Source organism: Callospermophilus lateralis, chromosome 6 (genome assembly GCF_048772815.1).
Source record: "Callospermophilus lateralis isolate mCalLat2 chromosome 6, mCalLat2.hap1, whole genome shotgun sequence".
In the NCBI taxonomy this organism is placed as follows: Eukaryota; Metazoa; Chordata; class Mammalia; order Rodentia; family Sciuridae; genus Callospermophilus; species Callospermophilus lateralis.
This window is the reverse complement of record NC_135310.1, coordinates 145435020-145450676: the sequence shown is the minus strand read 5'-3', so window position 1 is coordinate 145450676 and position 15657 is coordinate 145435020.

Here is a 15657-nt window from a genome sequence, read left to right as displayed (position 1 = left end):
ATCATCCCTGAAGAAACACAGACATTAGACTTGTTAGGAGAAAACTTTAAAACAACTGTCTCAAATATATTCACTGGGTCTTCAAAAAAATTAAAAATTGAATTACCATGATCCAGCAGTACTATTTCTGGGTATATACCCTCAAAGATTAAAAGTACGGACTCAAAGAAGTTTGTACATCCATGTTCTTAGCATTATTCACAATAGGCAAAAGTTTAAAGCAATCCAAGCGTCTGTTGACAGACAAAAGGCAGGATAAGCTAAAATGGGACTACACAGACAACAGGACATGATTCGGAAGGAAGGAAGCAGACCCTGCTACACAGAAAGATATGAATGGACCCCAAGGAGGTTATGCAAAATGAAATAAACTTTCACAAAAGGACAAATACAATGTAATTCCACTTATGTGAGGTTCTAAAAGCAGTCAAATTCACAGAGATAGATTGTAGACTAGTGGTGGCCAGGGTTGGGGAAGAGAGTGGAATGAGGAGTCAGGTTTCATGGGTACAGTGTTTCATTTTAGAAAATGAAGAAGTTCGGGAGATGGATGATGGTGATGGTGGTGCAATAATGTAAGTGTGCTTAATGCCACAGAACCCTACACTTGGAAATAGCTAGAATGAAAAAAAAATATTAAAGAAAAGTGAATTCAGAATATCTGAACCCTTTCCGTATTATCAAAAATACTGGATATAAAAATATTGTTGTTGAAAGAAATTTTGGTTTGTAACATTAAATACTCCTTAAAAGCTGAGCGCATGCCCCGACTCTCACACACAGTGGTTTATACCGTTCTTGGATGAGTGTGGTTCAGTTATCTCATTCTATTCCAACAATGGCCCCACCTCCATAGATTCCTTCTTTTATCAAATATCTTTTATTAAACCATTAACCTGAAGTCCAAAGATTCCAAAACCTAGATAGATTGGAATTATTAAAAGGAAAATAATTTTTCAGAATATTCACTAGATGGAACCACATCTTAAAGCACAAGAATTGAGTAAAAAGTCAGCCCTAAATAACAGGAAACTTTACAAAGAAAAGATAGAATCAAATTTTAAAGAATGTGACTGTTTTTTTCCGTGATTGTGGCAATATGTACGTGAATCTGTATATGTGTTACAATTCATAGAACTATGCACCAAAAAGGAATTAATGACATTTTCCAGCAACACAGATCTCCATGTTTCATTTAATCATTTCTATCTTTATTCATTTCCTCTCAATCATAAAATCCATATCTTAGTCCTGTCCATTGACCACTGCAGGGATACTTGCCCTTTCAGAGGATGGGAGAGGATACAATAGCCATCTTCAAGTGGTGAACAAATACGCAACAATGATTTTAAGCAACTGAAAGAAAGTCCGACTGAGTTAGATGCATGATGAAATCTTCCACACTGGGTCTCTCCTAATTCCACTATTGATCTTGCCCCAGCTTTGGAAGTCTGCACCCAATAAATGTTAGCCACCAAACACAGGCCAGCAGCTCCCTGTTGCAGAATCTGCCCCTTGTCATCTCTCCCTAGGAAATAATCAGACCTACACTTAATATACTTGTACCCATAGCAAAGTGCCTCCAGGATATGATGTGAAAAATACAAGTCGGAAATCATTTTTGCTTTATTTATTATGCTGTCATTTACTGTCATGTGGTAAAGGCCAAAGAATCTAATTCCCTTCACCCACTGGGATTATAGCAGCTTGTCTTTTTTATGCAGATTTCATATTCGAACAAGACTTAACTGGGCTTCCATTGTAAGCTGATGTCACTGATCTGGTCTTTCCAATGTCCAGATACAGTCCCAAGTCCTCACATTTCATCGGCTTGTTGTTACCACGCCATTTCTTTTGGGGGGTCTGCCTGAGATAAAAATTTTAAAAATATCATATATTATATATTATATGCACATTCTTACATTCATGTCCTTCATCATAAGCATTTGTAAACTTATTTGTGTTATGTAGATGTTTGACAAGAGCAAAAATTCCTAACACTGATCCTGTATGTAAAATGCTCATATTTTCTTCATCATTGATTGTTTTTGTCAGAATTTTATTTTTAAAATATTGCCTTAAAAGTTTATCTTAATTACTGAACTTTTCAGCAGCCCTTTTAATTAGGTCCCGTTTGTCTCACCCAAGTTCCAGATGACAGTATAAAAAAATGTAAATGGAAAATAATGTAATTTCCTTAAGAAAAAATCTCAATAGGTTGATAAGTATGGCTTACCAATTCCGTCATTTCAAGCTGTGTTTTTTTCTGACCACATTAGGATCCTGGGGCTGCCATAGTAAAGTACCACAAACTGGGTGCCTTCAAACAGTGGACCTTTATTCTCACAGTTCTGGAAGGGCCCAAGGTCAGCAGGGCCACACCGTTTCTGAAGGTTCTAGGGAAGAATCCTTCTCCATTTCTTATCAGCTTCCCGTGTGGCTATCAATCCTAGGGACAAGTTGGCTTGCAGCCACATGCTGCCCATCACTGCCTGTCACTAGCCGCCTCCCTACGTACCTTCACATTACCATAAAAGGACACTAGGCTCACTGCATGAAGATCTCACCCTGCTCCAGGAAGATCTCTGCTTAACTAGTTCCATCTACAACAACCCCATCTCCAAAGAAGGGTGCATTCCAAGGTACAAAGGGTTGAGACTTCAACATATGTTTTAAGGGGACATAAACCAACCTATAACACAATCCAAAATACTTGAAAATTCTTATTCTAACTTTTGGATTGGTGGCACATCAAATTGCAACTGTATGCAAACTGGATGGATTGGTACGGATGTGGCCCTGCACTAGTGACGAATAATGGTAACACTCTACCCTTTCAATTGACCAATACACTCCCATCAGACTCCATGCTGTTCACTTGATTCCCCTTCTCTTTCTCCACTTATTCTTACTACCTATACTATTGCCCATCTTCTTTCACCCTGTTCTAACCCACAGGACAGGTACTAATTTCCTATCTCTTGCCAGTTTCACTTTGCTTACACCCAGGTTCAGTTGGAAATGATGCTGTCCACCATGAGGCTCTCACAGAGGTTGAACAAATGAGACTACCTGATCTTGGACTTTCAGTTTCCAAAAGTGAGAGCTAAATAAGCCTCTTTTCTTCAAAGGTTATCCATCCTCATGCATTTTGTTATAGTAATGGAAAATGGACTTATACAAATTTGGAACTCATGGAGAAGGATGCCTAATCATCATATCATTTTCCTACTGGCAGAGTTCCCTTATTGCATGGGGAAAGTCTGCAACTCTCCTAATGTGAGCTACTACTCAACTTAAGATTCCATGCAGGTAGAGAAGAGCCGGAGAGGAGAGGGCAAAGACAGAAAATGCAGCATTTGTCTATCGACCACACACACTGGCTCTGAATTCTTCTTGGGCAGCCAACACCTTAGAGCAGTAAACCATTTGTTTAATCACTTTGCTTTGCCCTGTCTGCTAGTAATGAAATGCCGTACTCTCTAAAATAATTTCCTGACTATTTGCTAAGATTCATCTCTGACATTTCATTAAATATGATCATTTAACTGTACAAGTACAAATGCATTTTTAATTTAGCTTACTGCAGATATTACAGATGTGGGGAAATGAATTCATATTACTCTAGGGCAAATATATCATTCACATATGCATGCCACAAAAGAACAAATTATTAAAAATTACTGAAACTTCCACGAAGATTTATATTTAACTTTTCCATATTCAATCTCTATGTCATTGTGAAAACATATAGTGTGTCACTCTGTCAACCCTGATTCTATGAAGAATGTGTGGGCGGTTTCACAAGGATCTTGATCAATAGACTTCACCTCGTCACTGACATCCTGTGTGGTCCTGAAATGTGGAGATTAAAGTTCAAGGATGAAGTTATGAAGTTAGCAGACTAATCTCTAGGCAGTAGATTATTTGCCTTCTCTACAAAAGAAAACAGCAATAGGAAATGTGTCTTCTATCCTGCATCCTATAACTCCAACTGTAATTCATGTTAGAGTTTTCTCTATACTCGCAATGTCAATCAGCCTTCTAGATTGTCTTCTTGGTACATGTCATCATTGGATTCAAAACCAACTGATGAGATAATGAGCTTGGTTTTTGCCCTGGAGTTACGAAATCGAGAACTTACAAGTTATGAACTAACAACTATTATCTCATATGGCGGTGTCAGGTGTTTCCACCAATGTATTTTGATTGCTATGGAAAGAAAGAAACTTAGTTTCAAAGCTCTTTATGGCATTTCAGACAGATAACCAAAGCAAGGTAAAAAAGTTTCGGAGTAATTACTTAGAAGAGAATTTATTCGAAATGAGAAAGTAAGAAACTCATCATTTCTAAGTATCCAAAATAAAATAAAAACTAAAAAGTAAATGGCACTAAGAAGCAAAAATTCTTCTCAGCCTATTTTGTGTGTTTAGGTTCATGTTTAGCCTGGGAATTCAACAGGAAAAAAATTTGTTTGGTTTTATGTGAAATTTGCATATCATCTATTAATTTTAAGATTTGCAGTTTGGAAGAGACCTTTGAGATTACTCAGGTTATGCCTAATTTGGGAACTTTACAAATAAGAAAAATGAGGCTCAAATAATTTGCACAGATTCACAACAAATGGGTGGCCAAATCCAAGTTAAAAGCCAGGATGCCTGATTGCAGGTCAGCATGCGATCCTCAGTGGATTCCTATAGGCCCTACGGACAGGGAACAAAACTTCATTTTGCAAATCAGCATATTAAACTGTCCCACCACAAGCCCAGCACGCAGACGAACAACTGGGCATTACCTAAGTGACTTGAAGCCTACCCACTCACAGAAGCATAGATGAAATAGCAAGGAGATGACAGCTCACGCTAGGAATTTGCCTCTTTGACCTTTTAAACACCTCACCTCACAGATCTCCTGACTCCCACTTTAGCACTTGGTCGGCAGACGTCTGTCACGGTGACCTCCTGTGTCAGCTTGAGTGGGCCGTGGAGTGTCAAGATGTTTGGTCCAACATTATTATCCCACATGTATCTGAGAAGGTGCTTCTGAATGAGATTGGCCTTTGAATTGGTTGACTGGGTTCCTTAAACAGATTGCCCTCCCATCAGTTAAAGACTTCAACAGGACAAAAATGCTGACCTTCACCAAGTAAGAGGGCATTGCTCCCGCCTGGTGGCCTTCATCGAGGACATTGCCTCTTTCCCGTCTTTGGACACAAGTAGAAACAGCAGCTCTTCCTGGTCCTCAGGCTTTGGTCTTAGACTGGAACCACAGCCCTGGCCCTCCTGGGTCTCCAGCATACTGACCGCGAATCCCGGAACGAGAGTTGATTGCTTATCATAAATCTGTACACATGCATGTGTACACATGTGCATGCACACACACACACACACACACACACACACACACACACACACTCTGGAGAACCCTATTACAGTGTCTCTGGCATCTTTAAATTTCACACTGTTTATAATTGCTTTTTAAATTTTTAATTCTCTCATGCATGAGAAACTTTAGCTCAGGCAAGTGTTGTAGAAAACTCAAAACCCGAAAGAGTTTACAGAAATTGAAAAAAAAAAAAAAACCTGCATGCCAGAGCTCCTGGATTATAATTCTAAAATAGATGCCACGTAACTATCACACATAAAAACTCACACATAAAAACCCAACATAAAAACATGTCACAATGAAAAGGCTGCCATTCTCCAGGCCTCAGTTTAGTGTCACCCTGACTGACTCCATCATCTTGACTTTCTCTTCAGAGGTTTTGAAATATCACACTGAGCAATCACACCACCTGCAAGATTGCTGGCATTACTTCAGTCACTCATGTTTGATTTATATTTTCGGTCTCCTAATGAATAAAAATGTCTTTCTCCCCCAGCAAGCTGTGAAGGGGACTGTTTCTAGGTACAGTGTGGGTAAAATACAATGGGTGAGAAGGGGTTGCAGAGGTTGCTGTAACAAAACACTTGAGAATGAGTAGTGTAAAAAGAAAAGAGGTTGATGTGGCTTATAACTCCAGTGATTGGAATTTCCAAATAACATGATACCAGCGTCTGGTGAATTCATGTTGATAGTAACAATAATAATACATGGCAACATCCGCTGTGTAAGGCAATAAATGCTATGAGAATCCAGTGGAATCACTTCACCCTCCAATCCCTAAATATCACCTGGGACGACTTTAGGTGTGAATAAAACATCTCCCAGTGGAGGTTCAACTTGGACCAAAGCAGAATGGGAAAGCAGCTTCTAGAACATAAGGAGGATCCCCAAAGGTTTTCGTGGAGAGAACAGAGAGCAGAACTTCTCACGAATAACTGTTATTTTCCTGCATCTATTCTTGGTAAGGGATCTTTCTTCCAATTCTGCTTGGAAATACGTTAATTACGGAAAGGTAAGAAGGAACTATTAGATGCTATTTCCCAATAAAAAGGAGAGAAATGCCTGCAGAGCTCTAGAGTGAGGTCATCTTTGTGATAAATAGAAGTTAAGAAAAGAGAAAACTTTCCTGGATCCAGATAAAGTCGAATACCTTGTCAGGTATCGAGGTCCACGGATCACCAAGGAGACGGCCGCCCCAACCTTGCCATTGCTCTTGTCCAGGATCAGCCAATGAAATTGAATTCACTTTCACAAAAATTACCAAGATAACGGATTTTAATAAAGGTGCTAATGGGGTTGAACTGTCCCATCAGTAGAGACGTCCGATTCCCTTTTCCAAAGTACATAAAATAACGTCCCCCCCTCTCTGAGTTCTGTCCCCGAAATCAGAGGAGCGATAACAACATTCTCCGGGCCCTGCTCTCGTGAAGTGGCATGTGTGGCTTTCCTTCAGTTCTCACGCTTGGGGGGAAGGAAGTGTTGATGTGAAGACAGTGTTTCCATCATTTTTGCAATCTGAGGTCTTGTTTGTTCTCTGCTCAAATTTTAATATGTTACTTTTCCTGAATGTTTAGAGTCTCACTTGCCTCAAATTGCATGACTCAGAGAGGCAGGACTATGACGATCTTCCATGTTGATGGCATTCCAAATGCTCCTCGGCAGACACACAGTAACCCATGGTAAGAGAAAGAAAAATAAGGATAATTCTGATGAAGATGATGCTGATTGGGTGGGGGACGGTGATTAACGATAGATCCTGACTCTTCAATAACTTCTGTACCTGATAGAACCCATTTTTTTTTCTGTGGCTTCTGAATTTCTTCCCTTCTTGGGTCATATCAAGTTTTCACTAAAAGGTTTTTATGTGCTCTTCAGGATGATCTGGTAGGATGAAAGAAGGTAAGAAGTTTTCTGTAACTCAGAACTCTTGCTTTATCACAAGGGAATTCAACAATAAACTATGTCGGGAGGAATAACACAGAGCTTGCAGAAGAAGAATGAATCACAACAAGCCTCCGATGAGCTTCTCCAAGGAGGAAGACTATTAAAAGAGAACAGAAAAATAAATGGCAGAAAGTGAAGTTTTGCCAATAGATGTCTGAAACTTGAGCACATCTACGGAGATGCAGGGGGCACGGATGCCGCCGATTTAACAATGCTTGGTCTGAAAAGGCAGGTCTAGGTCACCTCTTCCCGTCCGCTGAGCCAGAGCTGATTACCCATGACAGGTAGCTCTGAATAATTGCTCTAATCGCTCCAGTGAGCTCCTGACCTCGTCAGAGCAAAAGAGTGATGTCTCAGCCCACTTCAGAAAAGCCAGGCATCCCTAAATCTGACATCTCTAACAAAGATGCATTTATTTTCACGGAAGCATTATTTGATGTTGTTTATCAGAGGAGAGGTTGGGAGAGAGTTCAATAGAGACCTCAGAGTTGGCCATAGATAAGGGTCTCATTAAGTGGTTTGGGAGTTTGTATTTGCAGGTTGACTTGATGATGACCAGTTAGTGGAGACTGAGAATAGCAAGAAAGGCACAAATATGTCACCCAGAATCGCAGTGTGGATTCAGCTCTTCCTGAGCGTGGAAGATAATTAGGGCCGCGTGTCATCAAAACTTTTCATGTCAACTAAGGAGCATGCTCTCTCTAAACCAGAAACTGTCGGATCTGCTTAAAGCTGTGCAAGACAGGGGCTCTTTCCAACCTACACCTTCTCCTTGGATATGCCAACTTATTTTAGAACATTAAATGATAAGATAGATGCTTCATTTGGGTCTTTTATGCATTTGTTGGATTTGCTACAAAATACAACAAATGACAAAATTTTTTAACCCTTGAGGAATTTGAGTATCTATAGTTTACCCTAATATAAAATCATTTGCCTCCCTGATCAGATAATTTTTACGGAAGCCAAAATATGTCATTCTTTGTCTGAGCATTAAATTATCCCAACTGTTCAGCCAATGGCAAGGAATTTTCCTGGGGAAACGCTCTGTGGAAAAACTTGCTGTACATACTACAGGGACTCAGCCACATCAATGTGTATAGCAGCACAATTCACAATAGCTAAACTGTGGAGCCAATCTAGATGTCCTTGAGTGAATAAATGGATAAAAAAAATGTAGCATATATATACACAATGGAATATTACTCAGCAATAAAAAAGAACAAAACCATGGCATTTGCAGGTAAATGGATGGTGCTGGAGAAGATATTGCTAAATGAAGTCAGCCAATCCCCCGCCAAAACAAATACCGAATGTTTTCTCTGATATAGGGAGGTTGACTCAGAGTGGGATTTGGAGGGAGAGCATGGGAGGAATAGATGAACTCAAGATAGGAAAGAGGGGTGGGAGGGAAAAGGAGGGGGCAGGGGAGTGAGTAACAAGGATGGTGGAATGTGATGGACATCATCGTACAAAGTACACGTGTGAAGACTTGAATTGGGTGTCAACATACTTAATATACAAACAGAAATACAAAAAGTGTGGTATTTATGTGTATTAAGAATTGTAATGCAAAAGATATATATAATGTTACCTTAGTTTGGGTAGAGGGAAGTGAAAGGAGGGGAATGCAGAGGATGTGGAGATAAGAAAAATAGTAGAATGAAACAGACCTTATTAGTGTATGTATGAATGTGACTGCATGACCAATGTGATTTTCAGAAAAATGAGAAATTATACCCCATCTATGTATAATACATCCAAGTATATAAGTGCATTCTACTGTCATATATAACTAATTAAAAAAAACTCACTCTAATGTGCTAGAGACTAATGGAGCTCATGGCGCTAAACCTAAGTCTCCCTTCTAATGTGACAACATGGGACATACAGCCACCAATGTGCAGCCTTTCCTCTGTTACAGGATTTCGCATATCTTGTTAGAGATATTTTTTGTGTCTATTTTCCCACATGAAATCCAACTCCTGGAGGCCTGGCACCTTTTGATCCCAGGACTCATGGGTGCTCACCTTTCACCCCAGTACCTGGTACTTAGTAGGTGTTCAATAAATGTTGGACTACCAATTTTTTTTTAAATCCTGAATCAGTCACTTTGTTTAGCATAATACTAAACAACCATTTTAACTAACATTGTGTATCCAAACTAATTTTCATGTCATGTTAATACCATTTCTTTACTCTTTTTTCCTTCCCCTTTTTCCCCTCTTTCTCCCTTTTTCTTCCCCACCTTTGTTCATTCCATCTCATTGACTGTGAGGCTAATGCAAGCTTTCCTTAAGCAAAGAGCATGCCAGAGAAGAAACTAAAAAGGAGTGGGATTTATTGGGTGACCACTATATATTTGTTATGATGTTAATTGTTGTTCACATATTAGCTCATTTAACCCTCAGAAAAACACTGACAGACAGCTTACATTATGTCAATTGAGGAACCAGACCTCAAAAGAGAAGGAACTTTTCCCCTTATCTATTCTAACACTAAATTGTATGTGCTTTTCCCCGTACCAAACTAAAAGGGGTCAAAAATACAAAAAAAAAAAAAAATTGCTAACTGGAGTAAAATGGAAAGTGTCCCATAAAAGTCCCAAAGTCCTAAAGGATTTCCTTATTATTTATTCAAGTAATAGAACCAGCTCTGATTTTTTTTTTACCCAAATCAATTTAACACTGAAAAAAATATGAACAAATCTTGGCATGAGAAAACATTATAAACATGAAAATCAATACAAACACAGATAATAAAAAAAAAGTATGAAATCTATTATACAGTATAAATACACAACCAGCAAAACCCAATCCCACTTCTCCAAGGTCAGAACCATCAGGTCACCCTGCCATTTCAGCGTCTCCTCTGCCTCTCGCCTGGCCCTCGATCAAGTCCACCTTTGGTGCACAGGCTTACTAAGGCAGGCTGTACCCCCCGTGGAATCAATGTATACTATCTGTAGTGGTGAGAAAGAAATAGAGAGATTTTTCTTGGAATGATTTAAAAGTACTAGAAATAACTTTTTAAATACTGAAGCTTGTGATAAAAAGGGTCAAACTCAGAGATGCCCTTCCTGCCTCTGGTTTCAATGGGACCCACAGTACCCAAAAACCTTATGAGGACAGGTCTCAACCAGTACTTAAAAGTCCATGACCTCCCTTCAGTCAAGTGTGAAGGCTAAACCCCAAAAACGTCATGGCCTTTCAAAAAAAAAAAAAAAAAAAAGACTATTCATAGGCTTTAAACTCTGAAACAAAAAGCTATGGCTTGCCTGGGGTTTGTTTATGGTAAAGGGGTTGTTTGGACACCTTTTTATTTTAAGCTCACAATACCTAAATTATGTTCAATAATTTAAAGGTAAAGTTTAAATCTGAAAGAATCCTAAAATTAAGAGGAAAAATAACAAAACAAAAAAAACCCTGGAATATAAAAATAACTCTAAGGAAGTTTTCCTCCCCTGAATGATGTTAGTCTGTAGCTGTGTTGGCAACCGAGTGATTTCTTAATTCGGGTTTCCTAATATTCTAGTAGTTTAAATTTCAAACTTTCCAATTTTTTCACGAGGATTATTTTTGCTTAACCTACTTGTGCTTAGTTACCAGCTGATTTTTTTAATACCTTGCTTCTGAGGAAACCGGCCAAGGCTCTTCACATGTGCCTTCAGCCTTGCTGACTGTATAAATGTGGAGTTCAAAGAGACGGCTAGGAAGAAGAATCTTGTGGAAAGCAACACACACACCCAGACAAAGCTTCTGCCCTTTTCTCCAGAGAACTCTTGTGGAGGGGAGGGAGACAAATGGTGGAAGGCGTAGAATCCACATCTGTCTTCTAGCAAATCTCTGGACTGCTGCAGAAGACTCCCCCAGCTCCATCCTCTTCAGTACGGCCTGGTCACATGCCCACAAAGCAAACCTTCCAAACCTTCCGTGACTTCCTGTGGTTCTTGATCTTGGAAGTCAACTTGACTGGGTTGAGAGACACCCAGAAAATTGGTAAAGCACCCTTCCGGGTGTGTCTGTGAGGGTGTTTCCAGAGGCAATTGGCATGTATGTCTGCAAAGTGAGGGGGCGAGTTCCGCCCACCCTGACTGTGGGTGGCACCACCCAACAGGCTGGGGACCAGGATAGAATGAGAAAAGGAAGAGAGAAGCTCCCACAGACTGCAAGCGCCGATGTTCTTGAGCAGGTGTGGGTTTTTGTTACAGCTGTGGTCTGCAGACATCAGGCTCCTTCTTGAGCCTTGGAAGGAAGACTCACACCAGAACTCTCCAGAGAGCTTCCAGCCTGCAGCCTCAGCCTGGAGCTGCATGATCGGTCCCTTTCATCTGAGGCTTCTGGCATCTTGAAACTGATTTCCCTGGCTCTCCAACATGCAGATGCTCATCATGGGCCTATGCAGCCTCTGATCATGCAAGCCAATCTAATCAACCCCCTCTGATCATTACATACATATTCTATTGTTACTCTTTCTCTATAGAGCGCTGACTAACACTTCCTACGCTCCTGGAACTGACTGGCTATGGTGGCCATGGTTACCGTGGTCACTACAGACCTTCTTGACCTGGTCTCACTTTTATTCTCCAGCCCTATCTTTTGACGCTTCCAGTTCTACCCATGTACATCTTACCCTTAACCCACCTTTCAGTTATTCAAAAAACAAACCAACAAACAAAAACTACCACCAGGGCCATCTCACATGTTCTATAGTAGTCCCCCTTTATCTATAGTTTTGCTTCCCGAAGTTTTAGTTACCCATGGCCAACCACTGTCTGAAAATATTAAATGGAAACTGCAGAATTAAATAATTTATAAATTTCAAATTGTGCACCTTTCTGAGTGAAATCTCACACCATCCCACTCCTTCCTACCTGGAACCTAAGGCATCCTTTCATCCAGGGTATCCACATTATATAAGCTACCCACCTGTCAGTCTCTTGGTAGCCATCTCTGCTATCAGACCAACTGTGGGGAGATTGCAGTGATGGTGTTTTTCAAGTAACCTTTATTTTACTTAATAATTGCTCCAAAGTACAAGAATAGTGATGCTGATAACTTGGATATGCCGAAGAAAAATCGTAAAGTTCTTCCCTTATGTGAAAAGGTAGAAGCTCTTGACTTAATAAAGAAAGAAAAAACATACACTGAGGTTGCTAAGATCTCCAGAACAGAAAGATATTTTGCAAGAAATATTGAAAGACAACACATTCACATAAAGTTTATTACAGAATAATGTTTTGAGTGTTCTATTTTCTAACTTACGATCGCTGTTCATCTCTCTGCTATGCCTAAGTTACAAATTAAATTTTATTGCAGGCATGTATAAATGGGGAAAAAAACAGCATATATAGGATTCCTTACTAGTTGCAATTTTAGGCATCTGCTGGGGATTTTAAAATGTGTCCCCTGTGAATAGCAGGTGACTACTCTATTCTCTGCCTGGTATATCCATACCACCATTCCATTCCCAATTCTTAAGAAATTCACTGCCTTTGGTCTAGAAAGTTGTTTCCTTCACTTTCTTCAAGCTGCAGCTGGAGAGCAACTTCACAGGAAACCCTTCTCGGGAACCACAGTCTGGACTCAGCACCCCTGGTTTGGACACTGATGCCCAGGAAGCATCAATTTCCACCCGCAAGTCACCAAGGTCCCAGCAACAGCAGCTCAGTCACTGTTTCCCGAGTTTCCATCTTCCTAGAAATGGTGGTGAATACCTGCCTGCCTCCGTCACAGCTCTTCTTAGGCTTTCTGCTCACTTCCTGTTGAATTATCTGGCTCCTTGAAGAGACTCCTAAATGAAAGTAAGGGAACCAATGTCCGGAGGAGATCTGGGTACAGACCACAGGGACCTTAGAGTCCAGGGATGACGGCATCTCAGCAGACCCTGGGAGGATGCCCAGCACCCGAGCAGAACCCACCACACTTCAGCACTTCCCTGGGCAGGAAGCAAAGCAACCAGGAGGGCTGGGACATCTCAGTTCCCAAGAGATCCATGAGTCTGGAAGGTCCTCCTTAGGGGAAGAGTTAGGGAATTTGAAGTTTATCAATTGACCCAATTTATTTTTTAATGAAAAATAAAATGTTGTCTTTAGTTGTCAAATTTAAGTCTTTCTGAAATCAAAGAGAATGAACGTTCACGCGTAATACATGTTCAGGTTTAAAACAGTGAAGAAATTTCCTGCATTTCTCGTGCCACTACATTAGAGTGTATTAAATCCGATCCAGTTTTACCAATGCAGCAAGTTGTCAAGACCTCTGCTCAAATTATTATATATGGACATTATAGATGTTTTGAGAATAATTAAATGATACTTTTAAGAACTATTCAATATGTTTTATAAAATATTCCTTCATTGTGATCAATTCATGTGATATATTTAGAATTATACAATGGATGGTATTTATATAGTCTATAACTTCTCAGTACAAGCATTCCCATGTTATAAATGAAGAATTTGAAGGAAAGATAATCACATAGTGTCACCACCCACAGTAGGCTTTAAGCCATTCTATGCAACTACAGAGCCTATATATGTTCTATTTTTCCAAAACTTTGTAACAGGAGCTTCTTCCTTTAAGGCATGCCATTTTTATTAAAATATATATATATAATGCAAGATTTAAAGTTCTATAAATATGAAATGTCATCTACACAAATAAGTAGTATTATTTCCTCTAAAAGATGAAAATGTAAGTTATGATTTTAGGAATCCAAAGTTCAGCTCTTCTATTAATATCTGTGTTAGTCAGCTTTCCATTGCTGTAATAAAATACCTGAGATAAACTTAAAAGGAGGAAAGGTTTATTTTGGCTCACAGTTCCAGAGGTTCTAGTCCATGGTTGCTTGGCCACATTGTTTTGGGTCCTGTAGCAAGGCAGCACATCATGGTGGGAGCACAGGGAAGAGAAGGCCTGTTTACCTTATGGTAGCTGCAAAGCAAAGAAAGAATAGGGAAGGGCCTAATATCCCCATTGTCTCCAGTGACATAACTTCTTCCCACTTGGCCCCACCTCTTGAAACTTTCACTACCTCCTAACAGTACCACCCAGGGGATCAAGTCTTTAACACAAGGACCTTTGGGCAACATAGATCCAAACCATAGCAATGTCTACGTGACCTTGGACATGTGGTTTAACCATGTTGAGCCCAGTGTTCCCTCAGTTGTAAAGTGAGAGGAATGATACGGACATTGAAGGAAGTGCTTCAATGTATACTGAACATTTAATGAATCTGAAGCCCCTTCACTCCTTCTTTCCCCCATGGGTTCTAGAGGAGAAAGACATTACTTTGAAGACAATGGAGGTGAATTTTGCCTATTAACTCAACAGCTTCTTCCAACTGCATTACACTACAATGTTCAGCTGTTGAAAACGGCTGGTGTTCCCATCAGAAGGACAGTCCTTCCTTCCCTTCTGCCCTCCCTCATTCCTCTTCATCTGGAAGATCAGCAGAGATGGACAATTTTTCCCAACGGTTGCTCTTCATTGATGCCCACAGCGCCAGAGTAGAGCTTGGCTACATGTCCCCAGAATCAGAACTAAAATGGAGGCCCTTCTGCGTGAGCTGCTGAGTCTCCCAAGAGCAATGACAGCTCCATACCACTGACTTCTGTTCCATGAGTACCAGGATGCAGGACCAGAGAGGGAAGACAACCACCCACCAACGCAGGACAGTAGAGCAAATTCACTGATGATCATTTATCATCGTACACTATTGAGAACATTCTTTCCCAAAACTTTGCATCAAATTAGGCTAATGCTAGTAAAAATACAGTTGTGCAGATAATATGAACCCCACCTAGGCTACCGCAAACACCTGTCCTGCTCTTCAGTACGGCAGGTTCTGCCCTTGGCTAGAATCCCATCAACTGGTGTTCATAGCAGAAAAAGAGAGGAATTCTTTTAAACAACAACAAAAGTCACTCTTCCAGTTAAATTAAGAAACCACATTTTTCATCAGTAATTTAGTGAGGCCATAAGCAACTTAGGGAAACCCTATCTCAAAATAGAACATAAAAAGGGCTGGGGATGTTGCTCAGGGTTAAGCACCCCTGGGTTTAATACCTGCTACAAAAAAAAAAAAATCACATTTTTTCCTTTAATTAAAATGAATCATCAAACATTAGAATAAGGAGTATAAATTTATTTGTATCTATATTGTTTTGTTTCTAAATATGCACATCCTATTCCAACACATAGTAATACTTTGCCATCTAATATATTTTTAAATTAAAATTATAAAGTCATTCAAAGAAATTAAACATAAGATATAATTCTCCTGGTTCTAGAGTTAGGGAATTAGGGAACAGCTGGGTGCAGTGGCGAA